The 17,286-nt window shown below is 38.9% G+C and overlaps 2 long non-coding RNA genes and 3 other non-coding genes across 5 annotated transcripts; all 5 read left to right on the top strand.

Annotated features, from left to right (window-relative positions):
- Positions 1-704: 704 nt before the first annotated feature.
- Positions 705-6,063, top strand: LOC113477699. The gene is made up of 6 exons (XR_003397945.1): positions 705-1,570; positions 2,363-2,429; positions 3,031-3,113; positions 4,290-4,319; positions 5,214-5,259; positions 5,872-6,063. It is a non-coding gene; the product is annotated as an uncharacterized LOC113477699 (long non-coding RNA).
- On the top strand, positions 3,267-3,333 carry LOC113478974. Its single transcript, XR_003398181.1, has one exon. It is a non-coding gene; the product is annotated as a small nucleolar RNA SNORD50 (small nucleolar RNA).
- Positions 4,395-4,463, top strand: LOC113478975. The gene has a single exon (XR_003398182.1). It is a non-coding gene; the product is annotated as a small nucleolar RNA SNORD50 (small nucleolar RNA).
- Positions 5,628-5,698, top strand: LOC113478973. The gene has a single exon (XR_003398180.1). It is a non-coding gene; the product is annotated as a small nucleolar RNA SNORD50 (small nucleolar RNA).
- Positions 6,064-6,069: 6 nt separating the features above from the next.
- Positions 6,070-15,078, top strand: LOC113477700. Its single transcript, XR_003397946.1, has 2 exons — positions 6,070-7,897; positions 7,966-15,078. It is a non-coding gene; the product is annotated as an uncharacterized LOC113477700 (long non-coding RNA).
- The last annotated feature ends 2,208 nt before the right edge of the window (positions 15,079-17,286 follow it).

Here is a 17,286-nt window from a genome sequence, read left to right as displayed (position 1 = left end):
GGCGCGGCCGGTTCCCGCCGGAAGCGGTGGCCCGCCGGGCGCTCCGGGACGGGCAGGGTGTGGCGAGGTACCTACCACTTCGTCCTGATGCGGGCGGCGCCCGGGCAGACTCTGCCTGGCCTACGCCATTTTGATCGCTGGCCGGCGCCGGGGGCAGTGTCGAGTACCGCCGGGGGCTGATGCAGGGCTGCAACCCGCCAGGGGCGCCGGCTCTTACTTACTGGGGTTGGGAGCAGGCCCCTGCCCAGGGCAATGTAGCGTGCACTTCGCTCGGTTGTCGTTTGAATTAGTACTTAAAATGCTGATGAATGATGTCGGCCTAAATACACGAGGAGAATGAGGTGCTCTAGTGAGAGGTCAGGGCTTCTTGATGGGGCTGGAGTCGCCTTGTTGATTTGACATAAGACTGGTGCACACACTGGCGTTGTCTCTGTTTCGTAAGGCTCAGCCAGCGGCATCGTGGAATTATACTACAACAGAAAACTTTAAATAGTTACTGTAAAATCCACATATCGTGCCAAGAAAAAAACCACCACAATCTTAGCATGCTTTTTAAATGCGAATCACGAGGTTAATATTTTAACTATTAATATTTTATTTTTTTGCTAGGCAATGAGACAGCAGAATAAAAGATTTATTTTTTAAAAAATATGTAACACCCCTCCAACTACCTGTATACTTAAGATGCCTTTTTTCTCTTGCAATACTACTGTCATAAGCAGTAGTACTTCTAGAAGAATGGGCGATACAATAAAGAAATATAGCTAGGGTTCTAGGCTCTTATCTGCAAGCAAAGATTAGGAGATGGTTGCATTCATGTAGGAAGTTGTCGGGTGCATTCATTCAGTGTTGAATTAGCTTGTTTCATGATAGCCTGAGTCATGTGTTAGCTTACTGAAGAGTAAAATTTTTGAATCTTGAAAGCCATTCATCACTGCTGGTTCTTGGGTGTAATAAGCAAGCTCAACTTGAGCTTTTCCATAGCTTAATTTTTTTTTGTTGTCTGAAACAAACCACATTTAATAAGTTATCTTTAATGGACTGCTACATTCATTTACTCTACATGGTGCGGAGTGAGAGACCTTATTGGAATGTGTATATTTTAAGTATTGTGTGTGACAAAGTCATGTGTTTCTTTGGCTTGTTGAGTTGGTAGTTTTAAATATATGCTACATGGTTAAAACTGAATTCTCTAAGTCAATTGAAATTGGTGCTTATAGTTAAAGGACTGAAACCTTGAGATGATGAATTTTCATTAAAAATCCTTTGGACTGAAGTTTAATAGTGGGTACATGCAGTTATTTCTACAATGCTTTTAATATGGGATTTCAAGTGGATGTGACTTGTAACTCCTTTGTTACTTAAAGCTGGTTGCATTTCTTGCTGCTTTCTGAAAGGTCTCCCGCAAACTTTAGATGTGTACTTAACATCTTGCTTCTGAGACTTGAGGGATTGTTGATTGTCTGGTAATAAGGATCTGCTGATTTCAAGTGTTGTTTACTGTTTGTTTTTAGGTATGACGGAGAGGAAGTTTTCAGTCCTGTCCAATATGTTGTACAGAAGCATTAAGGTAACGGCTCTGGAATTTTTAATTTTGTTACAACAGAAGTAATAACTACGTTTCTAGTGTTGATCAAGATAATGAAGGCTTCCATATTTTTATCTGTCAAAAGTGTGGAATGTGTGAAGTGCCAGAGGGTTGTCATCTTTGTATGGTTACTGAGTGGGACAAAAAGGAAAAACAGTTTTACAGTATGTTTCATTCTCATAGTCGCCATTAAACTGATGAGTAATTATTTGATTTTTTTTTGTGTGCTCTTCACCAAGTTAAGGTCAGCCCTTCATTTCTTTGGCTGTGGCATTTAAATACACATGAAGACTCACATGATAAATCACTTGGTGAACTTGTGCTGAATTATGCCCATTTTGGAGATGGGAAAAGTTAGCTGTCTGCCTTTGGGTGTGTGTTGGACTTAATGTGAATCTACTTACATGGCCATGTTTGAACATAATTGAGGTAATGATCCTGCAAACTGGGCAGATAGTAGTATTGCATTGTGAATAAATGCATGGCCACTCAAATATTTTTGAAATAGAAGCTTGAACGTCTCTGTTCTTCAGACATCATAGTGATTGCAAAAGGGTCCAAAACCAATTCAGGGTAATTTTTTTCCTAGGGCAGACAAAATTTCTAGTCGCTAGGTATTAAAGACAGTTCTAGACCTGTATTGTTGTATGATAAAGTTAATTTTGAGTGCTTAGTGATTATGTTTCTGACATAGTAACATGAGAGATTATGCTAGACCACAGCAAGAGACATTTTCACCTTAAAAAGATAATTTTTGTTTGATTTCAATTTTAGGTCTTTATGGAAGCACCATCAGAAGTAGAACACTTGACACAGACAAGTGGATTTTCCTGAAAGCTATGTATGTTTTGAATGATCAGTTGGTATAAATTGATAGGATAAATGAATTAGCAAAGTATATGTATGATCAAATTAGCAGCTGTGTCATTAGCTTTAAAACTGAGGTATCTTTGTATTTCAGGCGTGTTTGTCATTGTCTAGAACTGTGTAGGCTGGGGAGTTGGTCAGTAGTTTATTTGGGGCACTGTCAGAAGAGCTGGTGAAATGTGCCTATCTGAAATGTTCATACTAAATGTGATAAAGATTTCCTCAAGATGGCTTTTCATTGTGAATTTGCACTTTTTGGGAGATGAGTATAAGAAAGTGCTTAGGTGAAGAAAAAGGGGACATCTAGAGACTTGTTAATATAAACAGGCAAATATGATTCCAATTTTTTAATAAAAATGTGTATTCATTTTTAAAAGAGTATAATTGATATTCTCACCTTTTAGAAATGCTAAGAAATTACTTCAGTATCTGTATTCAATTTAATTTGACTCAGATGCTTACAACCAGTGGTTTGGAGGAAGGGGGATCCACAAGAGTAAAACTTGGTTGTTCCTAATGGGTTGTGCTATATTATGTGTGAACATTTTGTAATTGATTTTCACACTCATTTCTAGAATGGCATGAACAGTTTCTAATAATGGGAGTGTGAAGTGTCCTGGTGAAAGATTTCCTGGCAACTGAAGTGCAACAGATAGAGGTAATATTTATTGATTAAGCATCTGAAATTTTTTGTTAATTGTGATGTATACCCTTTTCAGTACATCTGTGTATGAAAGACACAAAGCTTATTTTGTGGAATACGAGTGTGTTAATTGTGTTACAGTTCCCAGTCACTGATATTTAAGTGGTGAATCATGATGAAACTGCCAAACCTGATACGTTGATGAGAAACTTCATACGGATCTGGCTACTGAGATGAAACCACTTAAATAATTATTTGAAAAGTCACTTAATCGTTCAGTCATTATGCCAGTTGGTGTTACTTGTATTGCTGTCCCCATGTACAAGCTAGATGCCACCATGCTCCGGGTTGTGAATGAATAAGGATGTTTGTTGGTGCATTATTTAAACTCACCTCTGGTCAGTGTTGACGCACGTATGTACTGTTGCAAAAGCTAGCATCTTTAATGAGCAGAGAGGGGGAAGTGTTAGATCCCTATAATTTGAGGTATCCTGTCTTAGAGTAGGTAAAAACCCAAACATTAGCCTGGTATTAAAAGTGTCCTGGTTTGGAAGTGTTACTGGTGTTTGAAAGCTAGTGATGACATTTGCATGTTGACCTTCTTGGGGCTCACTCAGATGTGAGCATTTAGGAAAAGTAATGTTAATGATTAAAGGTGGAATTTGGTGGTGAATTGTGATTAATTCTAATTATATTAAAGCTGCTTCAGCTCCAGAGCTAAACTAATTCAGAAGGGCTAGTGTAACATTATACTTGCAGCACGCAAAAAGCATGCTAGTGAATGCTTACTGTGATTGTTAGTGGCTTCTCCAAGAACTTCATTCTTACCTAAGTACCTGAGTTCAGTCGTTTTAATGAAATTCACTTTAATGGAACTGGTTCTTGAGTATCCACAGGTTGTTTTTAGCTAAGAAGTTAAAATCTAAAGTGTGAAAACAAGTTCTAATTTTCCTGTTTTATTACAACATCTGTAATTTTATTCCACTCCTTGCAAACTACCAGTAGTTTCTTTTGAAGAACAGGCTTCAGCCCACTATGTGAAGTTCACATGGGTGTGTGAAACTTCTTGTGCAGTGGTGTTGCCTATAGAATGCTGCATTGTTCAAGTAATGTATGTGGCTGATCTAGAGAGAACTTGGAAGTAGCAAGCCATGTTGGTGTAACTAACCAGTGCATTTTATGTCTTTGCAGAGATACTTGAATGCTGCTTTTCATTTGAAGGTATGAATTCCAATAAATGTTATGAATAATTAAAAGCTTGCTGTGGGACTAATGCTTAAAACCACTGGTATGTCTGATCAGAGAAGAACCTATCCCAAACTGGATTGGTTGATGAAAAACACATGTGAATCTGACTTCTGAGTTTAGATTACTCTTAACACCAGAACAAGTGTTTGAAGATAGGCTTCGTAGTCTGTTCATACCTTGAATTTCAGTAAAACTGGTTTAAATAACTAATGATAATTTTTAAACGACTGATTTACAATGCATTATTGTGAACCCCATTTATAAGCAGGAGGTGACAATGTAAACCATTGTGTTAGAAATAGCATATTTGAAGTGGAGTGGGGTTTGTATGTATCTGCATTAGGGAAAACAGGCTGAAACATTTAATGATTTATCTTGGCCTTTTTTTGAACTTTCAGTTCTAGTTCAGACATAATCTCAATTTTCCTGTTGCTTGCAAGGAGAGTGGTATGTAGAAGAATGTGGTCTGAGTGCAGATTTTTGTTTAATGCTTGCTTGTTAGTGTGTTTTAGTTTCTGGAGTTTTTAATGTTTTGACAGACTAAGAACCAGGTATCGTCTAACTCTTAGAAATGAACTTTCTGATTCTGCTAGGGGAGAGAGAATTGATTCTTGATTGGTTAGTTGCCTGTCATAATTCATTGCCAAGTTGGGCAATAGCTGGGAAAGAGAAGCAAAATGAATCTTTACTGTGGCATGACTACACTTCTAAGTTAAGTTTCAGAGAACTTGCAGAGTACTGATACTAATCCAGCACATGTTTAATAATGCAGTTAGGTCTGTATGAGAGACCACATAGATAGCAAGCTGATTTTGAGTGATGGAAGAAAACTTTTCTAAACTAATGAACATTCTCTTTTTTGGACAGGAAAGTGGTTAAAAAATGTAGGAACAATTGTTTTTAGCTTATTCAGGTATGTAATTAAAAAGCTTCTAAACATCTTATTTTAAGTCTAAAGTAACTGCTTGCAATTTAGGGAATTTTTTGTGTTATGACAGTTGTTGATATACTTTATTGATCCGTTGATACATAAGTTGGCATAGTAATTTATTCTGTACATAGTTGGAATTTGGAATGCTTGTTGCCGAAGGCACAGTGTGTGCTGATAGCTGTGCCTGACCTTGATTACCTTTCAAACCTACATGAAAAGTTTTAAATAAGTGTACATTATTACTGAAATATGTCAGAGGACTAGAGAATGCATAATTTTTGTATTGCAATCAGAAACCCTACAGAAAACCAGTACATTCCCTATTAGATTTTTCTGGTTTGCTTTTGTCTCATCTGTGATGATCCTATCCCGAACCTGAATTCCTTGCTGAAAAACAAAATACGGATCCGGAATCTGAGACGAGACCAAAAGATTTGTTTTAAACTTTCTGACAAGTATTATGATGTCTATGGGGTCTTAGTTTTTTTACAGAAATGGTAACACCATAATGTATATAAAGTGTACAATTACTTGCAAATCAAAATTTCTCCCTCAAATGAACAATTTTACTTAAACCTTGTTCTCTTTTTCCAGTGATGAGTTGGAACACTTTGTCAGTGCTGCCTGACAAATGTGGATGATCTGTAACTGGAAGGAAGTGTAACACCTGAAGAGTTTTTGTGGCTTGGAGTGGGATGCCATGCTTTTAAAAGCCTGCTGAAACAGCTGCTGCAATTTTGCTTTAGTGGATACTGTTTCCAGAAACTGCTTGTGAACCAAAATCACTGTCCCAAAACACTGAGCTGCCCTCTGTAGGAAGGATAGCAGCAATATTAGGGAAATGAGTGTTGAGCTTTCAATACATGGAAAAACCCCTGAGAGTATTTGCCCTTTTAAAATATCATAAGGGTATCCAGACTTCCTCATACTGAAGATCTGTAATAACTCAAAACAATAGAACTCAGAGGTAGGCCAGGTAAAGATAGGGAGAAAGCAAAATGGCCCACAAATTCAAACAAGTGAATCTGCTTTTTGAGGGTGGTGTCATCCTGAGGATAGGAAGTAGATGAGTTGGTGGTGGTATGGGAAGTATAAACATGAAACACTTGTAAGAAAGACACACATGTCATGAGGAAAGTTATGGTTACATAAAAGACAAGGTCTAAACCTTGCATTGATTGCTGTTGGTATCTAGAGAGGAGGTGGGGTTTTACAGACTGCCACTTTAGTGGGAAAAGATGAGTACTGCCACAGGGGAACTGCCCTTTGAGGATTATGCTGGTAATGTTACCTACTTGTGCTGTGCAGAGGAGGTCAGTAGTGGGAGAAAGGAGCACACGTGTTTCAACTTGTGCATTGAGCAGCCACTTCAGAATGAAAGGTGCTGTATCACAGTAATGATGTATTTGCTGTATTCAGCAAATTGGTACTTTTCCACAGAGGAATGAGGGATCATAAACTGGTCACCAAGTAAAGTAGATTTTAAAGGCAAATCATGTGTATAAGATGCAGTCTGCCTTAAAGTGTGGCTCTCAAACTAAACTTGTCAGGAACGCTTTATAAAGGAAGAAACACGAGAACGGCATGATACCTAGAAATTGATAGAGCTGTAGTTACTGAAGCATTTCAAAATGCACCAAAATACAGAAAACCTACCCTGTAGCCTGCAGCCAGAAATGACAGCATTGGATGGCAGCAGCTTTCTTCCTTCAGAGAGTTGGAGGAATTCCTACAGCTCAGGGGATGTGCCTGTTTTCAACAAAAAGCCCAATTTTCTATCTAAGCAGTATCATGAAATTTGAAATGCTATCAGTAGCAGTGCCTAAAGCATTAGGAATGTCAAAAGTAAGGATCTGACTGAACTCCAGAAGTGTATTTGCTCACTGAGCATCTCCTATGCTTTGGTTATTAAGCAGTAACCAGGTACTTTGGCTGAAGGCTGCTCCTTTTCAGCCTGCAACTGTGAATCTATTGAATGTCTCAGAATCTGCAGAAAGTTACTACAGAACAGCTTTCCCTTTGCTGCTTTTAACATGATTTATTATTTCTGTTAATAAATAAGGGTAGGTATTTCCATGCTTTGTACATGCTTTTTCTTGAATAAAGATGAGGATGTGGAAAAATGTAGCTGTTATGCATCAGGTCTGCGGTTGCACCACAGTGTTCCTGGACAGCTTGTACTTTGCAGGAGCCTCAGAGATGAGGTGGCCTTGTGCTGACTGGTACAGCACCCACTGGACACGTGATATTCCAGGTTGTGGTTGAGTGACTCCTGGACAACGTCAACTCTCAGTGGTTACACACTTCAGAAGTGGCAAGGGACCAGCCTCCATTTTTTGCCCACTGCAAATCTGGGTGCTGTTAGCATCTAGTGAAGCTGCTTGGCTGGTGAGTCAAAAAGTTGCCAGTATTAGCTCGGTTAGTCTGGAAGAAAAATATCCAAGACTGCAGAAACGTGTAATACAGCAGTGATACTTGGTAAGTACTTAGATACTCGGAAGGGTCTGTTACAGGGTCAGAAGAGCGTGTGGCATGTGTTTTGGATGTAAAGGTATCATCTTTTTATCCTTTGGACTGATTTCCAATATGAAAAATGGAAGCTTTTGAGGAGATACTATGAGTGTATCTAGTAAAATTGGTGGGAATGAGTTGCTCTTGTGATTTCTGGGATCAAATTAAAGTTTCAAGTTGGTGGGTGGCACTTCAGGTACCCAAAGTACTTCACATCAATCTTACTCTGTATGTTCTAAAACATTCCCTGAGGATGGCTTCTGATCCAGGATTGAAAGATAAAAGGGTGCCAGAGAATAATGTTGCTGTGTGTGTCAGATGGTGAAGGCCTGTCTCCAGGAGCAGTGTTTAATCATGAAAAACATGCACCTCTCACTTGGCATAGAAAAGGGTAGGTGTGACCAGTGATAAGGCATACTGGGTATTTAGCCGCAAGCCTTTCTGTATGAATGCTGTGCTTTAGGGCTGCAGAAGATGGGTAATAAGAATGAATATTAGTACTGTAGAAAATCTGATGGTTACAAAAATGATCAAATGCTCAAAATTAGTATTAAACCTTTGATTTAGGATTGTTTACTAAACAGCATGAAAGCATTTTTATTTTTTGTGCTTTAAATTTCTGGTGAAATCTTGCACTCTCCATCATTAGTGTTGGACTTAGAAATATCACATGGCTGTAGGGCTGTGGTCCAAGAAATGAGTGGTTAGACAAACTTTGTTCTGGAATATTGCCATGTATCCATCTTAACTGGGCAAAAAAAGCAGAGCCTTTTTTGAGTTAAATGAGTGGTGGGTTTACGAGCAAGAGGATTACCTTTCAACCACCACAAAGGTATAAGAATAGCTCTGCATAGGTGCTTTGCTACCATTTAAGTTATGTGGTCCTTGTTGAGGTGGGAGGTTTTGTCTGTTGCTGAAGAACTCGTCTTGCCAGTGGAGACTGTAGATCTATAAATGAGTTGCAAGTGAGTGAAACTAAGCTACCAGTGGTTTCCTTGCCACAGCACCATTGCATTTGCTGGTGTGAAGCCTGCTTGAAGTAACAGATCCTAGTGCACGGAAATTCGAGCATAAGCTGTACTGTCAGGCTACCATCATGCAGAGAAGCGTGCTGCCTCAGCTGCAGCTGTATTGTGTGCCAGCTTTGGGGTTGCTGCCTTCTGGTGCGGGCAAGCTCTTAATTGTATAAACTTGCCATATAAAGCTTGGGTATGTGTTTTGCCAATTAAAAAACATTAAAATTAAATAAAAGTTGGTAGAGAAAGGAACTCCTTAAGACAGCCAGACATGGGCATAGCAAAGTGTTAAGGCTTTGCCCAAGGAAAGGTCTTCTCTATATTGAAGAGTATTTAATCCTGATTTTTGGTCAGTAGTTTTTCTGTATACCCTCTCCCACAGTTCAGAGGACAAACTTGAGTTATGATCTGTGGTATGAATGAGCTTGAGATAAATGGTAATTTCAGGTGAGTGGAGTACAGATGGCCTTCATTTGCTATGTGAATGTATGTGTCCTAGGATTTGTATTCCCTGTACTTTTTTGTTACTAGAACTGGTATTACAAGCATTTTTGCTTGTCTGCCCTTGTCTGTTTCCCTTGGAAGATATAAACTGGAAAAGTAAAATTAAAATGATGAATTCCATTTTCTTTGAAATGTCATGTGGCTTTTTAGTTGATAGTCCAGTTGAGCTATCAGGGCTATGAAGACAGTACTTCTCTGCCATTGTCTCAAACTTCCTGCAGGCTCCAGAGAACAAAGTGGTGTTTGATGCTCAGAAGAATGGCTGTATTGAGTGGGACAAAGTCTGCCTTGCTCAGTATTCTGTCTGAGGATGACCAGTATAAGAAACAGGAGAAGTATAGAGAGCCTTTCCAGTAGTTTGCTTGGGAACTTCCTGATGAGATTTTCACTTGGGTTTGAATACTGCTTGGCAATTATGACCTATCTCCATATAAAAAGATGTAAAACATGAATGTTACATGGGCTGTAAAATATATGAAGTAATGTGTATGTTAGTAGCTGCATAGATGGGGGGATTGCGAGGGGGCTGAATTAAATTATTCTGTTTGAAGCTGATGTCTCTTTCAGTTCTCACATTAATGAAAACAGTAAGTGGAGCCCAGTTAAGGCCCTGGTGCTAGGCCAGCTTTACTGTTTAATTGAGCTATGTTGGAGGTGAAAATTTAAAGTACTGTTCTGTGCTTTAATCTTCAGTACCCCTGAGCTACACTTCTTCATATTTCAGGCTTCTCACCAGACCAATAACCACTATTTTTTTCCCTGTGACTGGAGTTCTCAGTAACTGAGAATGATGGTACTAGTTTTATGGTTGCAGGTGAAGAATGACTAAAACCTGTCCTAAAATAAAGTTAAGTCATTATTTTATATGTGTAAAAAAAGCTAGAAAGATGAATGGACTGAAATAAATATTTAGACCTTATTTTGAAATTGGTAAGTTGATTGAAAAGTAAAGGTTGTACTTTTAAATAACCTTAACATCACTAAAGAGGAAGAATATATAGCTACTATTAAATCGGTGTACTTCATCTTACCTTGACAAAACAGGCAATAATTTGCCCTGGCCTTAGCTGTTGTTTTTTCAGTCAGAATGAGGGATGTTGTGGATACTACAGTCTTGAAAGAAACATCTGAGTCTTTAAGTGTGTTAGCTCTGTCTAGTAGTTAGGTCGTTTTCTGCAGCAGAAAATAAATTGCTTCATCTTGTTTAAATTTCTTGCACTCCATCAGAAAAGTGCAATATTGAATCAGTGGCAGTTCTTAATGTCATTTGGACTTCCAAGTTAAACAGTTCAGAGTATGATTATTCATTCCCCAGTGTATCTTAGAATAAACATTTTCTGAAAATACGTCGTTTCTGGTTCTGAAAATTTTAAGCTACCTACTTGCTATGGCAAACAAAAGAGTTTGTGGGAATTAATTCTGCCCCCTCTTCCTGTTTTACAGATTATAAACCATATAACAGCAGGAACATCAGTTGCCTTCAGAACATCTTAAAAAAGTAATTTATAATAAACATAGTGCTGAGAATGTTCCCCCCAAAAAACCTTCATGGGGAGGATCTGGGTTTTCGAAAACATGTATTTGAAGTACTACAGTTGCCAGAATTGACCTGTCTCCATTTTACATGTATTTGAACTTGAACAAGTTACCTTGCTAGTGAAAAGTGTTCAGCATAGTTTCTGCTAATTTGACATACAGGCTGTAAGGCTGCTGAAAACCCTTTTTTCCATGTACAGGGATCTTTATATGATGACCATTTGGCAGGGTTGACTGCAAGGTGTTTTGCTGTGGTTTTGCCTTTTATTAACTGCCATGACGAGAAGACTGGAAATAGTATGAATACTTTCTCCTGGGAGTTTCTTGTAGTTTATAGGGTTTTTTAATTGGAAAAGTAAGAGTGAACAATTTCAGCAACTGCTAGATAATTTTCTATAAAAATGCAACCCCATTTTGAGCCATGCTGAATATGGGAAAGTCCAAAGCTTTTAGCTTACAAATATGAAGGAAGATGGTTTGCTGGGAGTTCCACAGATTTAGAGAGACCTCACTTCTTGTTGTGAGGATGCAAAATTACCAAGAACTGAAGACCACTTGTGCTACTGCATGGTATGGTGGCAGGAGGAGAAACATGCCTTTAGATGTTCTCCCCCTAGTTCTGAAGATATGCTTCTTAAAGAACACATAAACCTCTTAGAATTGTCTGAATGTGGCAGCCTGTGGTCCTCTTGACTTAACATAGGAAATAGTGTTGTAAGGAAGGAGATGTCTCTGCATATAAGACTGTCAATCAGAATATCTGGATATTAGACTTTAAGTGTGAATGGAGTCTTAGAATCTTGGAGTAAAAAGTCAGATACTTATTAAATGAAAGATCTTCCACCAAAAGAATAAAAAATAGAAGTTATTGTGAAGGAACATTTTTTTTTTTTTGTGCTGAAAATCCACACTGCTTTCTGCTGTGATACCAGCCTAACTTCCTCCCCTCAGAAATTAAATGCCTTGTAGTGCTCCCAGTCTCTGGCCTGAGGGCAGCAGTTCTGAGGCTGTGACATGCTGTTGGTGATGTCATACTTTGGCCCTTTTGATTTCAAGTTTTAAGTTATTCTACCGTGATTATGTGGAGGGTCTTGTGAGCAATATGTCATTATTGGGCTGTGGTGTAAGGACCATTGTCTTCCTGATGGCTGTTACATGACTGCACTAACTTTCAAGTGAAAAAGTCACTTAGCTTTTGTTGGGGTTGAAAATTGACAGTGACCAAGATGGATGCCTATAATGAGACTTACTTACATGTAAGAAAAGAAAACACTCTACCAAGAAGAGATATTCTGCTATTTTGAGGTAGTGCTTCTGGAGGTGTTTTGCCTCTTGGTCTTATTCTGCTTCTTTTCCCCAAAGGCTAATTTGGGTTTTCTAGTTGTGATTTTTTTTCATTGAAGTGTGACCAGGAAATCTTAATGTATTGTTGATTCTCAACTAGGAAAACACTTTTAAATTCACAAAAAGGAGTATGCATATTTGGTGTTCCCTGAAGTTATGATTTCTAGAAAGAGCAGGTCATCTGTGGAAGCTTGTGCTGTCTCCCAGTGTGAGCTTTCTTACTCTGGACCAAGGTTGGGACCTTAGTAACCAAATCTATTGTGTAGTCCTCAGCTCTGTCCTGATCTCAAAGAATCCTTTTCCTCCTCTGTACTAGTCCTGTATTGCTTTTCCCAGAATAGATATGCATGAAACATCCCAAGAACCAAGGCAGAAATAAAAAATTACAAAAGGCTACTACATATCCGTTCAGTATTGATCTCAGAGGGGCTGTAAGAGCAATAGTATATGAAACTTTAGTGAAGGGAAATAAAAAAAAGCCTCTGGGAATTTTTTTCTCTGGGACTCAATGATATCATAATGAAATTCAAGCACCTGTTGAGTTGTAAAAACAAGACCAGTTCCTGCAATTGATGTGATTTGACAGCTATGATTTGTTCTTCACGAATTGGGGACAGAGCCTGCAAATAAGTCACTGATTAGCTAAATTGCAAATCTATCAGGAATGGCAGCTAGCTGCATTTCAGGCTGGGTCAGATGCGGAAGGGAAATATTTCCCTCCACACTTCTGTGTTGATACTGGTTTCTCTGTGCTGGAAAGTTCCAGGCCAATAAAGTAGGAGTTGGATGGTAATCATTAAGTGAAGAGATTTCCTACTCAGAATTAATAGAACAGGACTGAAAATCAACTGTACTTCTTTGTATACTCAGAAGAATCGTAACCATTTTTCTTGTTCAGAAAGATCTCGGCTCTGTTGAACTTGCTTTTTTCTCATGGATTATTTTGAAGGCTGGCTAGGAAACAGGCATGTCAGATTCATTAAAAAGGCAGAAATGAACTTCTGTGAAGATTATAGCCTTTTCTATAGCAGCAGCAAAAAGAAGTATCAGCAGAATTGGCATCTGGCCCTGGGAGCAAATATTCTGAGCTTCTGCTAGAGCTTCCAATAGAAGCATGATGAAGAGGTTTTAAAAAAAAAAATCCCTGCGCTGTCTTTATTTCATATATGGTCTGATCCTGCCTCTCAAATTTGATTAAGATAATACAGAAAATGTTCTGTCTTGGGTCAAGCTACAGAAAGTTATCCATGATATTTGCTTTCTGTGGTTGGCTGAGTCTCCCTTTTTACTAGGATTTAACTTTAATATAAATTTAGTAATCTTTTCTGGGGAGCACTGACTGATTGCTTGATAAGAAATCTGACTAGCAATCCGGGAGTCAAAGCCCCTGAGAGGAAATGTATATGTGTTATCAGCCTGAGGGTGGAAGAACCCATCTGTGTTACCTGAGCTGAGCTACAGAAAGCAGGTGAACTGCTAACCTGGAAATGTCTCATGTTTGTTTTTGAAAGGTATTCACATCAAATGTACATAGTTGGTAAAAGTTTCTACCTTAATAGCCCTCCTTTCTCATTCCTGGTTCTAATTTTTTTCCACTGTGTGCTTAGACTGGAGGAGTTCATAACATTTTCAGACTAAAAGATTCTTCTGCATGTTCCTTACCGCCTCTTGGACACAGCAGATCTGTATCAATACTGTTGATCTGAAATTGGTTAACAGTTTTCATGCATCAAATTTACTAACCAGGCCTGACCTTTTAGTAGAAGTTTAAAGGGGCTAAAAATAAATGTTGGCACTAAATTATAAACATTTAGTATACATGAGAAGAATTTTTTTGTAACTTTTCATGGAAGAGACATAATGCCATTGCTGTGGATGTGGCAGTAAAATCTAAAAGCACCTGAAGGAATGGTGTGAAAGAATTTAGAAACTCCTGCAGTCAACTGTCATCAGAGATTTTTTTAAACATTTTTTCATGAGCATGCTCAGATACCTATATTGATCCTGCTAGAACTAAGAATTGATGTATTGGCAGTAACAATGTATATTCTCACACAGTTTCATTGATTCCTTTTGCTGTTCTATATACACGGCTCCAAAGATTGCTATTCATTGGTATGTAACTCCAGTTGGAGAACACCAAGAGCTACTAGAAGAGTTTTGGTTGATTTGAAGGTGGCATCAATAAACAAGTTCACAGGTTTATCAGCCATGTATTTATTCATAAACTGATAAAAGATTTTTTTTAAAATTGACCCTGATAGATTTAAGTTTTCAGAATTAAACTTTCTTGTAATTGTTCTTACTTGCTGCTACTTTTAAGATCTAAATTTTGAAAAAGAAAAAACAACTCTATCTTTTTACAGGATCAGAGACAGTTCTAAGTTTATTTTCTGAAGGCAGATTGAAAGCATAATGTTCTTTGTATGTCCTTGATCACAGAATATCAATTTATTTTTTCTTGTGCCTAGTTGCTAGGTAAAATTAAAACTTTGCTTCCCTAAAGAACTAAATTATTACTTCTAGCAGCATAATGCAGCTGTATTAATTGTACCATATTAAATTACAAATTTGTTCAGGTTTGAGAACAGGTTATGTTGCTTGCACTGCCCTGTGCTAAACAATTAAGAGATAGCTTGTTAGTGCTACGCAAGCTGGAAAGGGTAAACTTACACATCCATGCTGAAGCTCTGTATTAGCTTAAGAACTAATTCTAGTATCTCTCAAGACCCATGTACAAGTATAGAGTAGATCTTCCAAGACTACTGAAAAGCAGCAAGCAAAGCCTGAGATACTGATAGTACTAGTTCCTCATCCTTGTGCTCTCGTCTGGAGTTTATGCTGTAAATGAGAACTCCTAGATGCCTAGGTATGCCACACTTTTTTTTTTTTTTAAAGTCATATACAAAGGGTTGTATTGTCTGTTCTTTGCATAAATGCAGCATTACTGTAGTCGCTTCTGCCTTGTACCTGGCAAGGATTATAAAAAGGGGGGGAGGGGAGATTGTTTTATTCTTACAAGGACCTTGAAGACACAAGGTTATTTGGGTTCACCCATGCTTGAAAGGATTTTTAGGTTGTTTGGTGACATGTTAAGTAGTCTGGAACACTTATCCTGAAAGCTCTGTATTGCAGCTGCTGCATCATGCACTCTTCTTCCTGAGTAATCAGCAGTGTCATTACTAGCCACCTAAATAGGCCAGGGACACAAATCCAATCACTGGCAACTGATCATCCATGCTGGTTAAGGGTTAATACAGTCTCTGACAACTGATACCTGGGCCAGCTAGCAGAGTCTTGTATGTAATATTTGGGCATGGTTTAGAGGTCAAGGTAGATGAGAGCTTAGCTATGTCAATGCAAGCTGTACTGTCCACATTTGCCTTGTGGCTGGAGAACTGCCCATGACCTGCTCCATCTCCCTGCCTGTGGCCACTACGTCTGCAGAGTGCTGTGCTCTCCTGGGAAAGATGCCCAGACCTGGGGGAGAATATTCTGCAACATAATGACATACTGTCTGCTTTTGGAGATAGGCTTAATGCACAAAATAACTCACGTGGGGTTAGATAATCCTGAGGGTCCTTTTTGTTCCATCCTTCAGTTGGCTTTTATAAGTATGCCAAGTACTGGAATTCCAACAGCAGCGAGTTGGGACAGGGAGATGATCAGGGACAGCTGTACAGGGTTATAGGAGCAGGGCTGGATGAGTACCTGGAGCAGAGGAAGATCTAAATAGAGCAGTTGGTTCTGCATTGACACTTGGGGCTCAGTGAGTTGCAGCTTCAGCACTTGGCTATGTTGCACTGCGCAAGTGGACAGGCTAGTACTACTGTCCTGAGATGACTTTGAGATGTTTTGAAGATGGATACCAATGAGGAACGCTTTGCGGTTCTCTTCTGTGAGTCCTTCTCATAAGGCAGAACGCACTACGATGTGGAGGAATCTGTTTTCTCCAGCCCCTCCATGCCAAATGTTGTAGGGCGATGACAACTCTTGTTATTTCTTTGCTGAATATATGGTCTTCTCTTTCTGTGGAGCTTTGCCAGGTGCTGGCCTAATGGTAATGCTCCTCTGTGTAAGAGATTAAAAGCATCAGATGCTAAGGAGAATGGGACAGAAAAGGCAGTAGTATTTGTGTCCTAACTCTTGCTTTCATACCTACAGCAATAGTAAAGCAGGTTGTTTTTTTTTTTTTCTCCTTCAGATTGGGAAGCCTCATCACGTGGTTCCCTCACCCTTGATAAGTTTGTCAGCTATTTGTATAAGAAGCCTGTGGTTTATAGTGAGATGAAGAACATGTGATTAGAGGGAATCTGGAGGAAGAGGAACATTTGCACATATACTTCTGTAGGAAGTGGGAAGGGTTTGGGATGAAAGGAACACATCAGTGATTGCATGTTCTGCTTGCTGCAATGACAGGGTATTGTACCATCAGACTGAAGAGTTAAGACCAACGCTCAGTCTCCAGTAGTGGGTATTAGCTAACAGGAAAGTGCAAAGACAGGGCAAGCATAGATACGATAGTACTTTCTGGTATGCTTCCCCAGCCTCTGCTAATTTTTTTTTTCAGACTTTAAATTGGAGTGGTATTTCTGCATTTAATAGGTGGGAGTTTCTTCCATCAATTTGGCTAGTTTCTTTTGGGATTTATGGAAATACCTACAGCTTTATGTGATAATAAATTCCTCAGCTTATTTGCATGTGTGTCAAAGCAGCTCTTTTGCTTTGCTATGTGCCAGTTTGATTTGGTGCCTTCTTGTTCTTCCATTGGAAGAAAGAGTGAACAGTTACTCTCTAGTTTTCTCCATGCCACTTCTGACTTTGTAGGCCAGTGTTACATTCCCTCATTTGTCCCCTGTCCATGTTGAAGGTGTAGGTTCTGAATAACTCCTAACACCGCTTTTTTGCCAGTAAGCATAGGGCATTTATAGTTTTGTTACAAGGCTGGGCATCTGGTTTCTGAGTGATAATAATCAGTTTGGGATGGCTTTGAGTTGGCATTTCCACACACACGGAAGTGACTTCACTTTTTTGTGTGCATGCAAAAATGGAGTGCTTTCCTCCTCCACTCCTCTTAAAATACTTAGTACACATTAAC

Source organism: Athene cunicularia (genome assembly GCF_003259725.1).
Source record: "Athene cunicularia isolate RWA chromosome 3 unlocalized genomic scaffold, athCun1 chr3_part1, whole genome shotgun sequence".
Lineage (NCBI taxonomy): Eukaryota > Metazoa > Chordata > Aves > Strigiformes > Strigidae > Athene > Athene cunicularia.
Note: the sequence above shows the minus strand (reverse complement) of the source record. Positions and strands in the feature narration are given on the sequence as shown.